This window comes from Pseudophryne corroboree, chromosome 2 (genome assembly GCF_028390025.1).
Source record: "Pseudophryne corroboree isolate aPseCor3 chromosome 2, aPseCor3.hap2, whole genome shotgun sequence".
NCBI classification, from domain to species: Eukaryota; Metazoa; Chordata; class Amphibia; order Anura; family Myobatrachidae; genus Pseudophryne; species Pseudophryne corroboree.
In genome coordinates this window covers 858,771,684-858,789,012 of record NC_086445.1, presented here as the reverse complement: position 1 = coordinate 858,789,012, position 17,329 = coordinate 858,771,684, and the positions used below count along the sequence as shown (strand labels likewise).

The 17,329-nt window shown below is 45.6% G+C and overlaps 1 protein-coding gene across 2 annotated transcripts in view; it reads right to left on the bottom strand.

Annotated features, from left to right (window-relative positions):
* The window catches only part of LOC135049882 (uncharacterized), a 220,811-nt gene that overhangs the window by 166,823 nt on the left and 36,659 nt on the right, over nt 1-17,329 (bottom strand). The gene's annotated exons all lie outside the window — the stretch shown is intronic.

Sequence of the window (17,329 nt, the reverse complement as noted above, 5' to 3'; positions counted from 1 at the left end):
TTTCATAGACAGTCCAAGTATATTTTCCCAGGCTTTGCATGATTGTTTACAGTCTTTCCAACCAGAGAGTGGATCAGTATTAATACAGTACGTGGATGATCTACTACTGTGTTCTGATTCATTGGAAGCATCCCTGAAGGATACGAAACAGCTCCTGTTTCATCTTTCAGACACAGGACACAAGGTTTCCAAAGACAAGTTGCAATTATGCCAAACTAAGGTAAAATATTTGGGACACTGTCTAACACAAGGACTGAGACATCTGACCGCTGATAGAATTCAAGCAATTAGAGACATGACTCTGCCACAAACCCAGCAACAGATCAGAACATTTTTAGGAATGTGTGGGTATTGCCGTAACTGGATCCCAGGGTTTTCCATTCTAGCGTTACCTTTGCAGGAGATGGTTTCCTCAAGCAAACCTGATCGGATTTCGCATACAGACGAGTCCGAGATGGCATTTGAGAGACTTAAACAGTGCCTAACGCAGGCACCAGCATTAGGTATGCTAGACTATGGGGAACCCTTTGAGCTGTACGGAACAGAAAGTGCTGGTTGCGCAGCAGGCGTCTTAACCCAAAAGCATGGTGATGCCAGCAGGCCGGTAGCATACTATAGCGCTCAGCTAGACACGGTAGCGCGATCCCTCCCCACATGCTTGCGAAGCATTGCTGCGATAGCATTGCTAGTAACGAAAAGCGAAGATGTAGTGCTAGGTCACAACCTCACAATTCATACACCACATGCAGTGTCAGCCTTGCTAAATTCTGCCCAAACCAGGCGCGTCTCATCAGCGCGGTTTACAAGATGGGAATTGGCACTAATGGCCCCCGTAAACATCACCATAAGGAGATGCAGTGCATTAAATCCTGCAACATATCTCCCAGGTGTGCCTGGACAGGCACAAAGGGTGGAGGATGAGAGTGGTGGGGAAGGAGAATTTAATACAAAGGAGGACACACATGATTGTATGGAATATTTGACCCAAAATTTTACCGCAAGGCCTGACATCAGTGACAACCCACTGGAAGATGTAGATCTAACTTTCTACACGGACGGTAGTTGTCACAGACAGTCAGACTCGGGAGACTTGTGTACTGGATACGCAGTCGTAGATGACCAAGGCACCATAGAAGCAGAACCGCTAGGCCCACCTCACTCAGCCCAGGTTGCTGAACTGGTCGCCCTAACCAGAGCATGTGAATTGGCTAAGGGCAAATCAGCCAATATCTACACCGATTCTAGATACGCATTCGGGGTAGTCCATGATTTCGGAGCCCTATGGCGCCTCAGAAATTTCATGACGGCAGCTGGTACACCGGTAGCGCATGCAGCTCACATCAAAAGGCTTCTAACAGCGATACAGGAACCCGACAGAGTGGCTGTTATCAAGTGTAAAGCACACACATATAGCCAAGACCCAGTATCACTTGGTAACAGCCGAGCAGACGAAGCAGCTAAGTTAGCAGCTGGTACCCCCAGACAGACAGACACCACACAGCTGATGGTATTTAATACCATCAACACACAGAAGCTGTGTGAGATGCAAAATTTGTGTTCCACACAGGAAAAGGCAGTCTGGAAGGCGAAGGGATATGGCCAGGAGTCCTCAGGACTCTGGACGGATGGACAAGGTAAACCGGTGGCCCCCAGAGCATATCTTCCATGTTTAGCTGAGGCAGCTCACGGGCTGACTCATCTGGGCAAGGAAGGAATGTGCAAGTTGGTAAGAGCATATTGGTGCGCCCCAGGATTTTCATCTCATGCAAGTAAGAGAGCAATGTCATGCCTTACATGCTTGAGAAAGAATATCGGAAAGGCAATACCAACAGAACCATCTCATATCCCACCTACAGGCGGCCCTTTCCAGGTAATACAGATTGACTTTATTCAATTACCCCCTTGTCGAAATTTGAAATATGTACTTGTTTGTATAGATGTGTTCTCAAATTGGGTCGAAGCATTTCCTGCGGCCACAAATACCGCTATGTTTACTGCTAAGAAAATTGTGCAGGAATTTGTATGTAGATATGGTATCCCTAGAATAATTGAAAGTGATAGGGGTACCCATTTTACAGGTGATGTCTTTCAAGGAATGTGTAAGTTGATGGGAATTGATAGCAAGCTGCACACTCCATACCGTCCACAGGCGAGTGCGAAGGTAGAAAGAGTGAACAGCACTATTAAAAATAAACTGAGCAAAGTTATGGCAGAGACAGGATTGACATGGCCAGAAGCTTTACCCATTGTACTGTACAGCATCAGAACCACTCCCAGGTCCCCTCTTAATCTGTCTCCCTTTGAAATCTTGTTTGGTCGACAACCGCATGTTATGATTAACCCTCAGGATGATTTGAAGTGTAACAATGAAGTGACTGTAAAGTACCTGGTTAATATGAGTAAACAGCTAAGGAATCAAAATGATAATTTGAAGTTGGTGATTCCTGATTTACCAGATAGTAATTGCCATGACATTGAACCTGGGGATTATGTAATGATACAGAATTTTCTACGCTCAGGTTGCCTTATTGACAGATGGGAAGGACCATACCAAGTCTTATTGACCAGCACTACAGCATTGAAAGTTGCCGAGAGAGAGACTTGGGTTCATTCGTCCCATTGTAAGAAGGTTGCTGACCCAGAGAGGTCCCGTGATAAGGAACAGACGGTAGAGGAAGTTGTATCACTGGAGTGTCTGTTCCAGGAGGACTGAGGCGGCACCTGAGCATTGAGAATCACAAGATCAAAAGCAGTTGTCGATTCCCTGTTCCCTTTTATTGTTTTTCTCCACTTCCCATCCCCCCTCCCTCAAATTATTTTTCCCCCTTCTCATTCTTCTTCGTTTCCTCCTATAAGATGGACTTGCCCCAAGAGACTGTGATCCGGATTTTCCTGTTGACCATGATGTTGACCAGAGCAGTCTGTTCCGGCGAGAGTACCATGGAGGTCGAGAGAGGTTCTGGAATGGGTTCTGATGACAGAGATGGAGGCATAGTTTCCCAAGAACAACATAATCAACAAGCAAAGGCGAGTATCAGAAAACGATCCGATAGCATTGACCATAGAAGGAATTGTGAAGGATTGTTAGCTGAAGAAAACTGTATCTGTAGGCTCTGTGACAACGTAGTTGAGGATGGGTGCATCAAGAAATGCCAATCCAGTTTTAATATCCACATGGACCGGCATCCCTTGAGTGACTATCACTCCTTAGTGGGTAGTGTGTTAAATCAAACAGATTGTTGGGTATGCTCTCAAGTACCTCAAGGTCATAGCAAATCAGGACTAGTACCATTTCCCTTAACGATAGGTGAGGTACTTGAGCTAAGTGGTGGGAGGCCGGTGGACAGGAGGTTTAATATCTCCAGTCCTCCTAGTCTGAAGCTCCACCAATATCATGTGGATAGATCCCTAATATGTTTTAACATTTCCAATCCCCGAAAGCCGGGAAATTGGGAAGTGTCATGGAGTAACCAAACCATGACCTTTTCATATAGAGCAGATAGAATGCCTACAGATACAGAGCTTATACGCCACATAGCCAGTAGAGGAAAATCTTTCCGATATAGGTATACCCTAGGAAGTAGGATTACGAGAGTTGGAGAGGTATCACCAGGATACTGTGCACATATCGTACAAGCTGATACGTGTACTAGACAGATGGGAGAATTAGGGTTAGGAGATTTCACATGGAAGATGTGTAATATGGTTATGTCCTACTCCGTCCATGTTCTCCCCGATGATGCATATTTCATATGCGGGAGGAAGGCGTATAAGTGGCTTGCCCCAACCCCTGAAGGATTGTGTTATATTGGAAAAGTACTGCCAGAAGTAATGACTGTATCACATGCCAAAATGAAAGATATACACCGTGTTGCCCAAGCTCCTTATACTCACACCCATTACGAGCACGTAGTTAAACGGCACCTGATAGAAAGAACAGAGCATCCGGCCTCTGACATGATCCATGAATCCACCGGGATTCAGTTTCTAATCGCGTTAGACATCACTCGCACCGCCAGAGGAGTGTTAAATTATAAATACATATCTGCGCTCGCAAATTTGTTAGACAATATCACAGAAATGCATGATGACACGTTTAGGTATACTGGAAGAGAGCTTCAAGCTTATAAAACAGAACTGGTTCAGCATAGAATGGTTCTTAATTATCTCACAGCAGTAACAGGTGGATATTGTGTCACACTGGCAACACAGTACGGCGTGAAATGTTGCACATATATTACAAATAGTACCGAGGACCCGGTCGAGGTCATAGACCAAAAGATGGACGATATTCTCCAATTGAAGTGGGAATTTCGCAGGAGACACAATCTCACCCTTGCTGCTGTGAGTAATGAGCTGACTGGTTGGGTGTCATGGTTGAACCCGCGAAATTGGTTCTCTGGTTTAGGAGAATGGGCTCAAGGAGTCATAATGAATGTAGGGAAGTTTCTCCTATGTATCTTAGGTGTTATCATAACGATTGGCTTGATATTTAGATGCGGTCAGGCTTTAACGAAGTGTAAACGAAGTACTAGGGTGATGAGTTTAAGGAGTGAGGAAATTGTAATTCCAATGGATTTGATTTATGACCCAACTGTAGAAACAATGATGTGATGAAAATGCGATTTCTACGGTCCGTTTCTTTCACCTGTTTTTCCGGTTTTTCCAAGGTAAAAAGACCCACTTGGACGAGGAATTTGATGATCCTGTATACAGACAACTGATGGATTAAAGAAGAAGTTTTGACAACCTTATACACAGATATTTGATGAACTTTGCCATAGACCCCCAGTTTCCCTAGAAATTTTAAAATTACGCTAGCCCAACACTTTTGTAAGTCTATGGACATTGACAAAGCTTTTTGCCCACACGCCTTTTGGCAAAAGCACAAAGAAGACTGCATTCAACAGACACCGAACAAGACTTCAACCGACAAATGTTCATTAACCTGACATAGAATACCACTGCATTTACCGTAATTATGTCTTTCCTTCTCTACAACCTTCAGGTAATTACACACATAGTCGATAGGGAATACAGGCACAGATATCAGCAATCACATGTTCCCCCATTCATGTATCATCAACTAAAATGTGCTCCCTATTTTGTTACAACCACAGCCGAAAAGAGCTCGGTAAAGTTTGACAGCCCATCCACAGACCCGTACCACGGGATAAGAAGGAATTCAAATGTATACTTCGCAATACCTCGAAGCTTGATTTAAAACACGTATGGCACGATGATACATGACCCCCAAACATGGATTCATACACACATGCTTCTGCTATCTCACTAGGTCATACCCTTTTCCTACCTTCTCCTCTCCTCCCCTACCCAACCATGGAAATGTATTAACCCCTGACATATATTTTTCTCATTTTGAAATGTTTTAGGAAGTGGCAGTTATTGTTGACTGCCAAAGGGTGGACTGTCAAAGTCTGAAAAATATCACGATGCACACTGCCATATTTGCACCTCATATGAGTCCCTGCTGCGCATGCGTGCGCTCTCCCGTGCGTGCGCATACTCGCTGTTGCGGGCACCCGCAGGCGCACGGTATGCGCATTTACGGTAGAGATTGTATGCGTCTAGAGGGCGACTCTTTCGTTACATATTTTCACCATATAATGTATTTTGTAGATTATGGTCCCTTTGATAGAATCTGAAAGTTTGGTTAATGTAGCATGTTCATGGACAGAGAAATCCCTCTTTGTTTGATACGAAGGGTCAGACAGGAGTAATACAGTGGTGTTTAGTATCCATCGGAAGAGTATTTAATTAGCAATATTCCGGTGTTGGTTTGAAGCGGATTTATCGCTCGTGCGAATAGTTATGGACATAAGAAGTTTATGTCCATTTACTATTATTTGCACTTACTTATCCATGCGGCGGGAAACCTAGTTTCCCACCCACCTGAGCAGTTGGAAATCGTCACAGCCCACCTGTATGAATCAACCTATGACCTTTTGTTATAATGCGAGGAGGAATTCCTGTGTCCAATGAACAATGAGATTGTAGGGACCATTGAATTGTATTGTGTGTGGGGCATACATAGACAAGCCGATCACATCCAGCTCACTCTTCAACGGTTCTCATTGCTGATAATCGGGAGCTGGATGTCCAGAGGCGCATGCGATCGTTCCCCTTTGTGCGTAAGTTTTCTCCGCAATCATATTGTCTTTCTTGTTATTATGGGCCATATCTCTCTCTCTCTCTCTCTTCTCCTCTTTCTCTCATTTTCCCTTAAACGTAATTGTATTGTATTTACTGTATAGTTATCTGGTTAGTTAGTCTATGTTATATTGTAGTGTGTGACTTGTATTGTATTATTCTTTTTGCAAGTATAACATTCATATAAGGCGTTAGACCCTAAGCCCGGTAGTTGTGTATTTATTATAGTGTTAAGTATTCACAGAGCGTCGGTGACGCTCAAACAGCTTTTAAGTTAATAAGGTTACACTGTGTTGCATCTACACCCTATCTCTTCACTAAGGTTTTACTGCATATTACATTGTTTATGGTTTAGATATAAAGGTTTAACATTGTGAGCGTCTGCGCCGCTGGTGATCTCCTCGTGGTCCCGAGCGTCCGCTACGCTATAGCGAACCATTACGTTAGTCGGCAGCCAATAGCGTGCCTGCCTGTGATCTCTTGGCCGTGAGCGAACGTGACGCTTGAGCGTCTCGACCACGGCTAAGCGATTGTTACGCAATGTGCGTACCCTTACGGTATTCCATACGTCAATAGCGTATAGTGTTCTTAGGCCTCTTAAAGGGTTTTAAATAAGATAAATATTTAGCTTTATCACTGTCTATCTGTGGCAGTCCCCACCGAACTGCAATCTGTGCGAAGACTTCCTGATGAAGTCTCCACTCTCCAGGACGTATGTCTGGTGAGGAAGTCTGCTTCCCAGTTGTTCACTTCTGGAATTAACACTGTTGACAGTTCTCTTACATGATTCTCCGGCCAGCGAAGAATTCTGGTGGCTTTCGCCATCGCCACTCTGCTCCTTGTGCCGCCTTGGCGGTTTACATGAGCTACTGCGGTGACGTTATCTGACTGGATCAGAACCGGTTGGTCGCGAAGAAAGGTCTCCGCTTGACGTAGGGCGTTGTATATGGCCCTTTGTTCCAATATGTTGATGTGAAGACAAGTCTCTTGACTTGACCAAAGACCTTGGAAATTTCTTCCCTGTGTGACTGCTCCCCAGCCTCGGAGGCTCGCGTCCGTGGTCACCAGGATCTAGTCCTGAATGTCGAATCTGCGGCCCTCTAGAAGGTGAGCACTCTGCAGCCACCACAGGAGAGATACCCAGGCCCTGGGGGATAGGGTGATCAACTGATGAATCTGTAGATGTGACCCGGACCACTTGTCCAGTAGGTCCCATTGGAAAGTCCTCGCATGGAACCTGCTGAAGGGAATGTTTTTCCCAGGACTCGAGTGCAGTGATGCACTGACACCTGTCTTGGTTTCAATAGGTCCCTGACTAGAGTCATGAGTTCCTGGGCCTTCTCTATCTGAAGGTAAACCCTTTTCTGGTCTGTATTCAGAATCATACCCAAGAAGGGCAGACGAGTTATAGGAACCAACTGTGACCTCTGGAAATTGAGAATCCAGCCGTGTTGCTGTGACACCTTCAGCGAAAGTGACACGCTGTTCAACAACTGCTCTTTTGATCTCGCCCTTATTAGGAGATCGTCCAAGTATGGGACAACTGTGACTCCTTGCTTGCGTAGGAGCACCATTATTTCCGCCAATTACCCTGAAATTGGTAATGACAATCCTGTACCGCAATTGTCAGGTACGCCTGATGGGGTGGATAAATGGGAACATGAAGGTATGCAGCCTTTATGTTTAGATACACCATCAAATCCCCCCCTTCCGGCTGGCGATGATCGCTCTGGGCGATTCCACTTTAAATTTGAACCTTTTCCCGTATAGGTTCAGAGATTTTAATTTTAAAAATAGGTCTGACCGAACCGTACGGATTCGGGACTACAGCCAAGGTTGAGTCATATCGCCTTCCTTGTTGCAGGAGGGGAACCTTGAGCACCACCTGTTGGAGATACAATGTGTGAATTGTATTTAATATTATCTCCCTTCCTGGGGGAGAAGCCGGTAGGTCCGATAAGGAAAAACCGACGAGGAGGCACCTTTCGAATTCCAGCTTGTAACCCTGAGAAACAATTTTTTATTGCCCCGGGAACCACCTGTGAGTTAACTCAGATGTGGCTGAAGAGTCGAAGACGTGCTCCCACTGGGGCAGACTCCCTTAGCGGAGCTCCAGCATCATGCGTTGGATGTAGTAGAGGCCGGGGAGGACTTCTGTTTCTGGGAACTAGCTGTGCCCTGTGCCCTTACCTCTGGTAAGAAAGGACGCTCCTCGTACTTTCTTGTTATTCTGCGACCGAAAGGACTGCATTTGATAATGTCGTGCTTTCTTAGGCTGTGAGGGAATATAAGGCAAAAGATCAGAATTACCAGCTATAGCTGTGGAGACCAGGTCCGAGAGCCCTTCTCCACACAATTCCTCAGCCTTGTAAGGTAAACCTTCCATATGCCTCTTTTAGTCGGCATCACCTGTCCATTGCATGTTCCACAGGACACTTCTAGCAGAAATCGACATAGCGTTGACTCTAGAACCCAGTAGACTAATGTCTCTTTGGGCATGTTTTATATATATATATGTAAGACAGCATCTTTTTATATATATATATATATATATATATATATATATATATATATATACATATACTAGGGTCAATACCATGGTATCCTTATCTAGGGTTTCAATCTCCGCTGATAAGGTATCTGTCCACGCTGCTACAGCGCTATAAACCCATGCCGACACAATCGCCGGTCAGAGTAGTGTACCAGAATGTGTGTAAATGGACTTCAGTACTTTTACTGCAAGCTATCTGCAGGATCCCTGAGGATAGCTGTTAAGTCAGCGCTACCTTTTGGGTAAATGTGACAAAGCTTTGTCCACCCTAGCGGAAGATCCCATCGTATCGATACTCCCTGAGAATTCTTTTTGGGAAGCTGCAGCTTCTTGTCTGGAGATTCCCGCTCTTTTTCTTCATGAGAGGAGGGAAATTTACCTCAGCTTTCTTCCCCTTAAACATGTGTACCCTCGTGTCAGGGACAGATGAGTCATCAGTGATATGCAAAACATCTTTTATTACAATAATCATATATTGAATACTTTTCTGCCAGTTTTGGCTGTAACTTTGCATTATCGTAGTCGACACTGGAGTCAGACTCCGTGTCGATATCAGTGTCTATTATTTTGGATAGTGAGCATTGTGAGACTCTGAAGGTCTCGGACAGACCTGTGTAGATTCACTGTCTTTTCTCTAATCTTTTGTGCAATAAATTTACCTCAGCACTTTATTTCACATATCCAATCAGGTGTCGGCGTTGTCGACGGAGACACCACTCACACACACATTTGCTCCATCTCCTCATTAGGAGAGCCTTTTACCTCAGACATGTCGACACACACGTACCGACACACCACACACTTAGGGAATGCTCATCTGAAGATAATTCCCCCACAAGGCCCTTTGGAGAGACAGGAGAGAGTATGCCAGCACACACCCCAGCGCTATATGACCCAGGAAAAAACACAGCAATTTAATGTTTACCCAGTAGCGCTGTTATTATCTGCGCCGAATTATGTTCCCCCCCTCTTCTTTAAGACCCTCTCTTCTACCGTGGTATAAGCAGGGGAGAGTCCGGGGAGCTTCCGCTCAGCGGTGCTGTGGAGAAAAACATGGCGCTGGTGAGTGCTGAGGGAGAAGCCCCGCCCCCTCGACGGCGGGCTTCTGTCCCGCTAAAAGTGTAAAATTGGCGGGGACTCATGCATATATACAGTGTCCAGCTGTATATATGCTCCTTTTGCCAAAAAAGAGGTTTATATTGCTGCCCAGGGCGCCCCCCCCCCTGCGCCCTGCACCCTTACAGTGACTGGAGTATGTGAGGTGTGTGGGAGCAATGGCGCACAGCTGCAGTGCTGTTCGTTACCTCAGTGAAGATCATGAAGTCTTCTGCCGCCTCTGAAGTCTTCTTTTCTTCTCATACTCACCCGGCTTCTATCTTCCGGCTCTGCGAGGGGGACGGCGGCGCGGCTCCGGGACGGACGGCGAGGGTGAGATCCTGCGTACCAATCCGTCTGGAGCTAATGGTGTCCAGTAGCCTAAGAAGCAGGACCTAGCTTCAGAGAGTAGGGCTGCTTCTTTCCCCTCAGTCCCACGATGCAGGGAGTCTGTTGCCAGCAGAGCTCCCTGAAAATAAAAACCTAACAAAATACTTTCTATCAGTAAACTCAGGAGAGCTCACTGAAAAGCACTCAGCTGGTCTGGGCACAGTATCAAACTGAGGTCTGGAGGAGGGGCATAGAGGGAGGAGCCAGTGCACACCAGGAACTAAATTCTTTCTTAAAGTGCCCATGTCTCCTGCGGAGCCCGTCTATCCCCATGATCCTTACGGAGTGAGTCCACAGCATCCTCTAGGACGTTAGAGAAAGCATGGTAGTCTCGATCTGGGAGAGGTGAGCACCAACCCCACTCAGTGACACAGCAGTAGTGTGTAATCTAGTCTGCAGTAGTGAGGATGGGGGTGTTTGCTGTGACATTCACTTGCTACAGTCAGGAGGGGGACAGTGAACCACAGTGGTGGAGGGGGGTTGTTTGCTGCAAACATATTATGAAAACTGTGTTCTTTTGCTGTGTGACTGACTGTATGTCATGAAGTATGTGTGTGTCATGAAGTGTCAGTGTCAGAAAGTGTGTCAGTAAGGGATATAGGTCAATAAGTGGTGTCTGAGTCAGAAGTGGTATCTGTGTCAGTAAGTGTGTTTGCGTTGTGTGTGTGTCAGTAAGGGGTATCTGTATCAATAAATTGTCAGTAAGTATATATGATAATGTGCAAATAAGTGGTGCAAGTAAAATGTATCTGTCAGTGTTATCAGTTTCAGTAAGTGTGTGTTTCAGTAGGTGTTTGTGTCATTAAGGGGGGTCTGTGTCACAGGGACGTGCAGTGAGGTAAATGGCTGGGGGGCACTGGCTATTACCAGAACCAGATTTACACACAATATATGAGCCAAAGGGTTCATGTGGGCATTATACAAAGGTGCAGCAGTATATACTGCTGGGAATTTGGTGAGTTTTGGGCAGAGATGTGCGGAAAAGATAGGTACCTGCAATAGACTTTACTTCAGAGTTTTAACTATAAAAATAATTAGAATAATACAAAGAAGATATTTCTAATATATTCTTTATATTTTTCACATACTTTATATAGTCAAAACTCTGGTGTATACATTAGTATAGTGTACAGAGGGAAAAAGTAGCAGGTGCACTGTCTCACACTAGCTCAACCTGTAATAACCAGAGGCACTTAGCATATTCCTGGCCAGGGCTATGAGCTTACCCACCGCATCAAGGTAGCCTCTCATTGGGTAAGTCTCTAACACTAACTATAGGGGTTCAGGTCCGGGGGGCAGGACACCCCAGAGCCACCCAGCCAGACAACCCCAGGGCATCGCAAGAGTGATACAAATAAAGAGTAAAAGAGGTAGGAGCAGCTGCTGCTGCATGTGTGAGTAATGTGAGGAGTAAAAGAAAATAATGTGAAAGTGTTACATATATATAAGACAAACTAAGTGCCATAGTGTAATGAAATAGTGTTAAATTGCGATGCCCCAGGGACGTCCAGCCATGGCAGGCACAGGGAGCCCCGCACCCCAGAGAATCCCCCCAATATTGACTGCCATAGTAAACCAAAATGTAGGAGTCTTACCTCAGTGTGCTCATTCTACATATACAGGCAAAGTGCTAGACTATTTAAACTCAGTGAGGGTAGGTGGGGCAGGGTGCTAAATTAGGATGAAGGTGTCTCCTACCTTCAGAAATATGTATAAATACATCAGTTACAAAGGGAAGGGGGCCCTAATTTGCACACCTTAATTAGGTAATGAGGTGCTACTCTGCTTGAGACTTAATACAGTGTACAGAGGGAAAAAGTAGCACTGTCTCACACTAGCTCAACCTGTAATAACCAAAGGCACTTACCCAATGAGAGGCTACCTTGATGCGGTGGGTAAGCTCATAGCCCTGGCCAGGAATATGCTAAGTGCCTCTGGTTATTACAGGTTGAGCTAGTGTGAGACAGTGCACCTGCTACTTTTTCCCTCTGTACACTGTATTAAGTCTCAAGCAGAGTAGCACCTCATTACCTAATTAAGGTGTGCAAATTAGGACCCCCTTCCCCCCGTATACATTAGTATGACAGGAAAGGCTCTGCCTCATCTGCCTCACCCCACCGCACGTCACTGGTAAATGGTACACTGTCTGTCAGTAAGGGGTATCCGTTTCAGTAAGAGGTGTCTGTCAGTAAGTATCTACAGTATGTGCCAGTGGTGTCTGTTTTAGTAAGGGGTATCTGTCAGTAAGTGGTGTCTGTGTCAGCAAGGGATGTCTGTGTAAGAGTGTGTCTGTCAGTAGGCGGAGTCTGTCAATAAGTGTGTGTGTGTGTGTGTGTGTGAGTGTTTGTTTCAGCAAGAGTGTCTATGTCAGTGAGTGGTATCTGTCAGTAAGAGCTGTCCATGTCAGTAAGGGGTGTCTATGTCAGTAAGGCAGTGTGTGTGTGAAACTGCACGCAGTTGAGGAAGGGAGCCCCAAACTGATATCTTGCTTAGGGCCCCATGAGGTCTCAATCTGGTTCTGGATGTGGGTGCAGGGAATTACATTTGCTGGAGAAGGAGACACACACACAGCGGGCATAACCAGGTGGCGGTGCTGATGGAACCGGTATGATATACTGGCAGACAGGGTGCTAACTGTCAGTATACAGACAGTGGCATTCTGTCTGCCGGAATCCCAGCAGCGAGTCCCCTGGTGGGCTCGCTACACTCGCCAAGCTTCTGGCCTCGCTTCGCTCGCCACAGGTTCTATTCCCACATGGTTGGTGGCTTGGACCCACCAACCAAGCGGGAATAGCGGACAGATGTCGGACTTTCATCCGTTGATAAAATGCTGGCTGTCCGGCGTCGGAGACCGGGATTTTGACATCTGGCATTTTAACTGCATCCTCTTTCTTAAATGCACTGGACCCACTGACGGCTTAATCCAGCCCTGCCTCAGTTAAATTTAGCACATCTACGATCAGATCTGAAATAGGCCCAGAATCACGTCTGCTCATTAAGTAGTACAAGGAGAGGAATTTACATTTTTGGCAATATTGGAGAAAATTTACTAAAGGTTGATTTTTGCCGATTTGCGGTTTAAACCCCCCCCCCCCCCCCAAAAAAAAACAAAAAAAAAAAACGCGATTTAGCGATTTGCATATTTACTTAGGATGAATTTGCACGGAAGCCACATGGCTAATGCGACTTCGTACTCCAAATCGTGGCAGATCACCATTGGTACAAACATTGTTGCATTTTTTTTGCCTATGACCAATCAACCAAATTCGTACAAAAATCGTACCTCAATGCACTAATTCCAGAATGTAACATGTGAAAACCATTATAATTAAGACTTAACCAATCAGAATATGAATAAAAGCCACCAAGTCACCTGCAGCACTCAAGCATGGCACAGGCAGGTTATGGAGTAACATGGATGAAGGCAATGATTTCATGTGGGCTGCACCAGCTGAATGTAAGGGCCCAGGAGCAAGAAACAGAGGAACCAGCAGGTCGGAATGTATTCAGGGACTTTGTCACTTTGCTGTGACTTGTGGTGCAAATTGAGGTGTGATTAGGTTTGTGCTGGCACGCGTCTTCTGAGGCATTCTACTGCAAGATATAGCGCATTCAAATGTGACTTATAAAGCAACTTCCCATGGAAACCCGCTAAATCGATACAAATCACACATGCTACAGTGTGACTAAATACACCATCAAAGGACAAAGACAAAAGTGAAAACACTTGTTAGTAAATGTGCGATTTGTGTTCCCTCAAATAGGGGCGATAAGGGGCAATTAAGCGTGATTTCTAATCTCACCCAAAATCGATTCTTCCCCCAAGTATTGCTATAGAAGCACATCAATTTTGTATGTTTACAATCTTCAGATAGCATACCTCCTAACTGTCCCAAATACAGCGGGAGAGTCCCACTAAGTGGACACTGTCCCGCTGTCCCACCCGCGGGCTGCAGTGTCCCGCAGGCGGAAGGGTGGGGGGGTACAGTTGGGGGACCCAGTGATCACCGCTGCTCTGCAAAGCAGTCGGTGATCACTTAATAATGCAGGGAGTGGAGCCGGGGGCTGCCCGGCCACCAAGGGAGCGCTGGGCACGCCCCTGAAATGATGAAAACGGGGATAGTGGCTCTAGGCCACACCCTCCACTCGAGGCCCCTCCTCTCCTACTTGAGGACCCGCACCTTTCCGGCTTCATGCGCATGCTACATGATAACTGCCGACAATTCATACAACACCGCAAGTGGGCTACTTTCACATGGTAGGGCAAGGAACTAGGGGAGGTATAGATGTCAACGTGACATCCGTGTAGACACAATGAATGTCCACATGGTCACTGTGCTTGGTGAGATATAAGCTGTTGACCAATCATACCACACCCCAGCATTCATTTGAATTTTTTACAGGGAATTACATGGCTGAGTTTAGTAAAATCTTACTTATCCCAGTGGTGTCAGAAGGGGAATGCAGGGGGTGACACCAAAGTGCGGACTCCTACTCAGTGACAGGAGCCGGGTGCTGCAATGTAATATTACGTGCAGCAACCCGGCTCCTGTCATCATGTAGAAGCCGGCACTGAAGAAATTCCAGTGTCCGAGGCCAGGCCGCATCTCCCGGACCCACAATGTGTCAAAAACGGGGGTCGGGACGCAAAGCCACGTCCTGTCCCGCAAAGCCATGCCCCATCCCATGAAGCCACGCCCCGTCCCACGAAGCTATGCCTATTTTCTGCCCGCAGCAGGTGTTTGAGAGGTGAGTGATGCCTCTGACTTATCCTATATGATTTAGGCCAGTGATGGCTAACCTTGACACTCCAGCTGTTGTTGAACTACACATCCCAGCATGCCCTGCTACAGTTTTGCTATTTGCCCATGCTAAAACTGATGCAGGGCATGCTGGGATGTGTAGTTAAACGTCAAAGAAGAGAGAAAAAAAGAAGGCTCTTGTGTGGGCGCACTTTTAGTTAGTTGAAATAAATTTCAATAGATTTCAATTGGTCATGAACAAATAATGTTAAAACATAACTTTTAATGAAATTTATATAAAATTCATATGATTACCCATTGAAAGACATAGGATCCAAGATAGGTCAGTGATAAGATAAAATATAAATGAAAAATGTGGAAATGTTCTGGTCCTGTCTCACGGAATGTGATAAGAAAGGTTGTAGACACTTCAAAGTCCTACACCCACTTCAGCCTGACCAGTACAGAAAATCTGTATTAATGAGACCACAATGTGATCAATTATATATTATTATATTTGTACTGAACAGGTAAAAAAAAATGATGTATGAGACATTGACCAGTTCATGCCGGTCACCAAGAAATACACAGGTGTTTTATAATTTTGAAAGACTCAAAGGGTCTTATTTAATTATAGTATGCAGTTACAGGATAAAGATAATCGAAGTGAACAAGCCCTGCGGGGTGAAACGCGTTTTCCTCTAACAGCGGGTCCACCGGCACCAGCCCCAGCTTATAGCACTCAGAGAACACTCCTGTTGCGGGACATACACAGGTTTTTCAATTCCAGTATGCCTGCGAGGGCATTCTCTGCAATCTTTATTTACTAGCAATCCCAGGGGTGACTTATACTTGTTAACCTACTATATGCCTTACAGTTTTGAAACAGGACCCGTTTAAGCTTATTTAAGTTTATATAACTGTGTCCTTTTTCTTGTGGTACATAACTGTTTGCATGCATACAACAGCCAGGCTGTAATTTTATACAGGCCTCATAGGCCAGTAGCAGCAACAAACACAGGCACATTGTGCAAATAAGTAGGTTACTCTGAGTTATTCTGTCTAATTGACATTTTTGCTCTATACCAGTGCAAAATCTGCTTTTTTGTTTCTGGGGTTACAATTAATTACCAGTCACAAGTGTTTATAACTAATATCTGCATTTAACTGTATGCTTTATTACAGTACTAACTGTTACCAGGATTACTTTTTTAAATAGAATATATAGTCAGGAGCGTATCTACCCATTGGCCAGGATGGCACTCTCCAGGGGCGCCAGGCAAGGAGGGGGCGCCGCCTGGCGGTGCCTCCTGCAGCCAAATGGTAGAGAAGTAGTACTGTCATACTGTACCTGGTGAGAGTCTGTTACTGCTAGAGCGGTGCCGGTGTCCGACTTGTAATCAGGCTCAAAATAAACTACATCTCCCATCAGTCCTTGTTGCTGGGAGCTCCCGACAGCAAGGGAGTCGCGCCGGCAGTAACAGACTCTCACCAGGTACACAGCAATTGTTACATAGCACAGTGCTATAGATCTATTTGTTGTTGAAGATAATAAAAAGTGTCAGTGTTTGGGAGAAGGGACTGTAGTACCTGGAAAACTACACGATTTTCATGCATGTTAGATGTAAGTAAGCAAAAACTTTAACTTGCTGAGTGTAATAAAGAAAATACCTTTTATAAGGCCAGGTTCAAGGAAATGTATATCAGTTAATTGTATAATTGATCATTTTATCTTGGAAGTGATGGCACCCTAATGTTTTTTCTAACAGGAAGTACTTCTACCATCCAACTATTGGTGTTCGGTTAATGGCTGGGTCCATTTGAGGCTCATCTCACAGTATCTCATTAGCATTTCATTTGAGATGCAGTCAAGATGCAGGCGTTTGGCATCCCGGCGGTCGGAAAGCTGATGCCAGCCTCCCCAAAACTGCTCGGATTGCTGATGCTGGCATCCCAACATAAATAGTGATGCAGAATGCCAAAATTCGAATGGAGTTGGTGCCAAAGTCTCCACTGGCAAGCCGCGTGGGAGGGTTAGGGTTAGGCTGCAGGGAGGGAGATTAGGAAGGGTGGGTTAGGGTTAGGCACCACTGAAGAGGCTGGGGGGGTGGGTTAGGGTCAGGCTGTGGGAAAGGTGGGTTAGGGGTAGGGGGGAGGGATGGTGTAACGTGAATATGAGACACTACTGTGCGGTGTAATGTGAATGAGGGGCACTATTGTGTGGCATCATGTGAATTGGGGTACTATTGTGTCCACGCCTTTCCCCCACAAGACCATGCACCATTTCCAATACTCACACCTTATTTCAAATGTGTGTAGGAAGTGGGGGGGTGGGGGAGCCTGCCCCTTACTTTACCAGGGGCGCTCGGACTCCTAGATA